This window comes from Mus musculus, chromosome 12 (assembly GCF_000001635.26).
Source record: "Mus musculus strain C57BL/6J chromosome 12, GRCm38.p6 C57BL/6J".
Lineage (NCBI taxonomy): Eukaryota > Metazoa > Chordata > Mammalia > Rodentia > Muridae > Mus > Mus musculus.
The window spans coordinates 91964920-91970486 of record NC_000078.6 but is presented as its reverse complement, the minus strand read 5'-3'; the positions used below and the strand labels follow the sequence as shown (position 1 = coordinate 91970486).

Genomic DNA, 5567 nt, shown 5'->3' with positions numbered 1-5567 from the left:
CACACAACTTCAAAAGATAAGTACAACACAATACTGTGCTTCTGTGAGGGAGCCTGATGGTAACCATAGAAGCCAAGAAAGGAACAGAAGTTTAAGTGGCAGTAGGCTTGATAAAATATAGAAAACAGTCTTTTCACTCAGAAAAGCATGTGTTCAAATCCTCGCTCTTCCTCACATTAAATTATTAACCCCCCCCCACCTTCTTTTTCTCATTTGTAAATAGGGAAAAGATAACTATCAGTCATTGGGCATAGTGATTAAAGTCATGCAAAGACTTTAGAAAAAGGTTCATTAAGAGGTAGATAATAAAAAAAAATAAAATAAAGAGGTAGATAATAGTAACATTATTGCTACATATTTAATTAAATTTAATTAAATGTTATTTTAAAGTTAAGGACAGAGGCTACTGCACATATTAAACATATACCAGCTTAGAGATAATGAATGGGGAGAAGAAAACAATAAAGTATTGGGATGAGGGAGGGACAAGTGAGATGACCCAAGGAACCAACCTCTATGGAAGTTTGTTATTTGGGTACCTTGCCTTCCAAATTCTGGGATTATGGGATACAGCCATGTGTTATTCCAGCAACATCCCTTACCTCCCGACCTGTCTGTGACTGCTAATGCTACCTGGCTCTTTCTAACCAATTTCAGCCTAAGTTCTCAATAAGAAATGGTGTGAAAGAGAAAAACAATGACAAAAAAAAATGGTTTTCCATGCCCTTTTCTCCCATAAGATATGAAAGAAAAAAGAAAGTAGAAGAGAAGTCTATTGCAAAATACAAAAGTTTGCATAGAATGAGCACATCAAACAAGTCAGAAGTATCTTCAAGAGGCTCTCTGATCTTCCCAATTCCAGAGTCAGACATATCTTCCCAACAGTGCCAGCCTCATCCTTTAGACACAATGGTGAAGGTCATAGTGAACGGATTTGGCCATATTAGGTACCTGGTTACCAGACTGCATTCTTTTTTTTTTTAATTTTTTATTACGTATTTTCCTCAATTACATTTCCAATGCTATCCCAAAAGTCCCCCATACCCTCCCCCCCCCACTTCCCTACCCACCCATTCCCATTTTTTTGGCCCTGGTGTTCCCCTGTACTGGGGCATATAGAGTTTGTGTGTCCAATGGGCCTCTCTTTCCATCTGACAGTGACTATCACCATGAACAACCCTTTCATTGACCTCATCTAACATGGTCTACATGTTCCTGTGTTACTCTACCCATGGCAAGTTCAACAGCACAGTCAAGGCTGAGAATGGAAAGCTTGTCATCAACAGGAAGGCCATTATCATCTTCCAGGAGCTAGATCCCACTAATATCAAATGGGTGATGCTGATGCTGAGCATGTTGTGAAGTCTACTGGTGTCTTCAACCACCGTGGAGAAGGCCAGGGTTCACTTGAAGGGTGGGTCCAAAAGGGTTATCATCCCCATCCCTCCTTCTGATGCCCCAGGATTGTGATGGGTGTGAACCAGGAGAAGACAAGACAAATCAATCAAGATTGTCAGCAATGCTTCCTGTATCATCAACTGCTTAAGTTCCTAGCCAACATCATTCATGATCACTTCAGTATTATGAAAGGACTCATGATCACAGTCCATGCCATCACTGCCACTAAGAAAACTATAGATGACCCCTCTGGAAAGCCGTGACAGTATGGCCATGGGGCTGCACAGAACATCACCCCTGCATCCACTGGTGCTGCCAAGGCTGTGGATAAGATCATCTCAGAGCTGAACAGGAAACTCGCTGGCATGGGCTTTCATGTCCCTACCCACAATGTATCTGTCATGGATCTGACATGCCACTTGGAGAAACCTGCCAAGTATGATGACATTAAGAATGTAGTAAAGGAGGCATTTGAGGGCCCACTAAAGGGCATCCTTGCCTACACTGAGGAGCAGGTTGTCTCCCGTGACTTAAACAGTGATGTCCACTCCTCCACCTTTGTTGTTGGGGCTGGTATTGCTCTCAGTGACAACTTTGTAAAGCTCACTTCCTGGCATGATAATGAATATGGCTACAGCAACAACAGCTACAGTGATAGACTACATGGCCTACATGAGTTCCAAAGAGCAATAAGCCCTGGACTAGCCCACCCAGCAAGAACAAGAGAACAGAAAGAGGCCTTCAACTGCTAAGAAGTCTTTGACCCAACTCAGCCCCGACATTGAACATCTCTCTCACAGTTTCCATCCCAAACACCTAGAATAACAGGATGGGACTAGGAAGCCCTGTTCTCTTGAAGATCATCAATAATGTTCACTACACACACACACACACACACACACACACACACACACACACACACAGTATCTGCAAGGTGCCAGCACCTATTTGGTGAGTGGAGTTATGCATTGTGTTATTGCTACAGGAATAAAGCCAGGAACCAGGGTTGTTTTGCAATAAATTTTCACCTGCAAAATCATATTTATATACCCAGAAGGAAGAAAATACACTTTTAAGTATAAAGACAAAGAACCCTTGTAAATCCGTCCTTCCTTTGCTAGTGACATTGTTTTTCTTTGTTCTGAAGCCTCCCAGAATGACACTAGAAGAAATTTCCAAGTTAACTTTAACTATTATTCTTTTCTGCCAAACTCCTTTCTTTAAATCTGTATGCCTTGAAATAAACTTTCTTGTTAGGTATATTTCCACCCAAACTGAAAAGTCTAAAAGTTGTTTTATTCTTGAGCAGTTTTATTCTCTCCCAGTTGCTTCCTTATTATTCCTACTGAGAATTTTAGTGTTCTCTCTATTAAAACTCAATCTGCTGTTTTAGAGGCTAATGATTAACTTTAATATGTCTGTGCCTTTAATTGTCATCGAGATTCTGGAATTAAATCAAATGTAATGGAAAGAATAGAATTAGGACAACTGGGCTCTAATCCCAGTGCAACCAATAAAGTGTCCGACCTTGGGAAAGCTTTCAATTTCTCTGGGACTCCATCTATAAAACAAGAAGCTTGGGAGATACAGTCTTCTAGTATATGTGATTCTAAAACCCTGGGCTCCTAAAAACAAGGAGAGCTCAAATTTTAAGGTTAACTGATTGCTGGTAGTAATTTTCTTGTTACTTAATTTGGTGTTAACAGACAAGAGCTCAGAACCCTGTTTTCCTTTAACATACCACTGGCTTTTGAGAAAGTCAAGAGAGGGAAAGGGGCTCTTCTTTAGCAACGAGAAGCAAGCCTCAGAGATAACAGCCATGCAGGAGAGTGGCACAAGGACTACAGAATGACAAAATGAATGAACTATCTCCACATTCTCGTCTCCAGGAAAGAAAGCTGCAATAACAAGGGAAGATAGCAGCATGCAAAGTTGTAGTATAGGTAAATCTATGAAACACGCAGCTCAGGCTCAGGGAACACTGCAAAAGAGAGGCTAGAAAGATTGCAGGAGCCAAAGGATAAGAGACTTTGCTGTGAGACTGAGTCTCCTAGAAATATCAGAAGTTATCCCCATAAAGTCTCACCAACATGGCTACCCAAACTCAAGCTGAACAAGGAAGACACCAATAAATGTGCCCACAAGGCTTCAACCTTACACTGAGAACTACAGGCAAGTGAGTAAGCTGGACACAGGAGAGGTGGTCCTCCCCAGGGAAGAGCCTACCAACTGGTTGTTCAGTGGCAAATGGTCAGTCCTCAAAGTAAAATACAAGCAACATTATACAGACTCAGTAGGTGATATTTAGGAATGCAAATGTATACACAAATCCATATATGCCTGCAACACAAATGAGGGGAAAGGGAGCCATGAATTTTAAGGAGAGCAGGGAGGACATATGAAAGGTTTGAAGGGAGGAGAGAGGGGAGGGAAATGTTATAATTAAAATGCGATCTGAAAAAACAAACAAAAGTCACTCCGCAAAATTTTTAAAAGGAAAAGGAGGGCAGATGGAAATAATATTGAAGCCACCCAGAGCTGAGCCACACGGGAAGGCCCTTTGGGGTGGGTGCCATCAATCATTGGGATGCATTCGCCTCTTTCCTTCAACCTTGCCTTGCCTTCCTTTAAAAATGTACTGAATCATCTCTTCATCTGAGCTTTGTGGTGAAGCAAAAAAAAAAGTATTGCTCCCTCCAGTAAAGGCTTCTCCTATGAAAAGAGGAGAAAAAAAAAAAAGAAACTGAAGAGGAAATAAAAATTCTGTTTACGGAAAAGAAATGATGATGGGAGGATGGGAGATTTGTCTGAAATTGATTGTGGCCACTGCACCTGTGAAAAACTAAGAGTTTGCAGCCCTTCAGATCTAAGAGGGAAACACCTTGGGCTTCAAAGGAAGCTGTAAGCTGGAGGAAAGCCAAAGTATACAATGTGTTTGGGGTTGTCCCTTTCATGTGTGCCTTTGAGTGCCCTAATGGAGTCTATTTTAAAGTGTAGGAACAGGTACTGAGCTCTCTGGCTCAACAGTTGACAGCCTTTGGCAAGAGAAGTCTCTTCCCCTTTTGTTGCTAGATTTCTTTATGAAGGCAGAGGTAATGCTAAATAAAGGCCTAGGTCAGGAGTTGACCCATCTAAGGCCATTAGCAGGTAAGATACTCTCGGAGCCAATCAGAGGTGTTTTCTTTCCTATAAAATGAGATGATGCTCAAGATTGGTTGCCTGTGGGAGGCTGTAGCTGTCCCCAGTTGAGCACAGGCCTGGAACCACAGTGACCCTAAGGGAATGAAGGTATTCCGCCATGCCTCCCTGGGACCCTAGCTCCTGTCACAGCTACAGCCTCCTACAGTTGCCTACAAGCAGGAATGAATGATTCTATTCAAGGCTCATGTGTAAACGGAGAGTTATGTAAGGGTCTCATTACCCCTGAAAGTGAATAGGATTGACTCCAGTGCTCTGGGCATGGATTTCAAATAGCCAGTTCCTTTAGTTCCTCTTTGCCTTTTCCAGAGATGGGGGTGGTGAATTATTTTTGGAAATTACAGCATGTGGGAAAGCTCCATTTTCACTGTCATGTTACGTTGGAGTCCTGTGCTTATGTGATGAGCTGAGGTCGCAAGCCACCGTGTCTCTGGGGTCTATTGCCCTAATTTGCATGGTGGTAACTGATTTATGACTCATGTTTTTCCTTATTCATAAATCAACAAAGTAAAAAATCCTTAAACACAGATGGCACGTGTATGTGCATGTCAATGAATAAACACATCTTCCCTGCCAATATGAGAATATTGATTGCACTACAGTTGAGCAAACATAGTTGACCCCAGCATTCAGGACTCACTCTGCCCCTCCCTGAAATGAAGGAGGGGTAGGCTTCTCTCTCCCATCTGAAGAAGGAGCTTAGCCATGTGACTTCCTTTGTTCCTGAGAATGAGAGAAAATACCATATCTTACATCCTGAGCCCAGTCTTACATCCTATATCTTACATCCTATATCTTACAGTCTTACATCCTATATCTTACAGTCTTACATCCTATATCTTACAGTCTTACATCCTATATCTTACATCCTGAGCCCAGTCTTACATCCTATATCTTACATCCTATATCTTACAGTCTTACATCCTATATCTTACAGTCTTACATCCTATATCTTACAGTCTTACATCCTA

The 5567-nt window shown here is 41.7% G+C and overlaps 1 pseudogene; it reads left to right on the top strand.

Moving 5' to 3' along the window:
• The first annotated feature begins 909 nt into the window (after positions 1-909).
• Positions 910-2091, top strand: Gm21614 (annotated as a pseudogene).
• Positions 2092-5567: the final 3476 nt, after the last annotated feature.